This window comes from Melanerpes formicivorus, unplaced genomic scaffold (assembly GCF_026170545.1).
Source record: "Melanerpes formicivorus ecotype bairdi unplaced genomic scaffold, bMelFor1.0.p_v2 SCAF_14, whole genome shotgun sequence".
Taxonomy (NCBI): Eukaryota; Metazoa; Chordata; class Aves; order Piciformes; family Picidae; genus Melanerpes; species Melanerpes formicivorus.
The window spans coordinates 5831572-5831846 of record NW_027142366.1 but is presented as its reverse complement, the minus strand read 5'-3'; positions in this window follow the sequence as shown (position 1 = coordinate 5831846).

Genomic DNA, 275 nt, shown 5'->3' with positions numbered 1-275 from the left:
GGTCGTTTGCATCTCTGTCTTTTCTGCCCTTGTTCAACAGGAGCAAACACCATTCCTCTACTCAGACCTCCTGGGTGATGTTAAAAGCCATCACCAGCAATCAATCTGGTGTTTGAGATGCTCCTGCCATTGAAACCAGCCATGCAATTTCCCTCCAAATGGTGTCTAAGTTCACAGTGCTTGTGTTGCACCCACACACACAAGGAGAACGAGGATCCAGAGTTACAGGAGACCTGGGTTTGGTTGTTTTCCTTTCCCCTGTAGCCTTGTCTGGC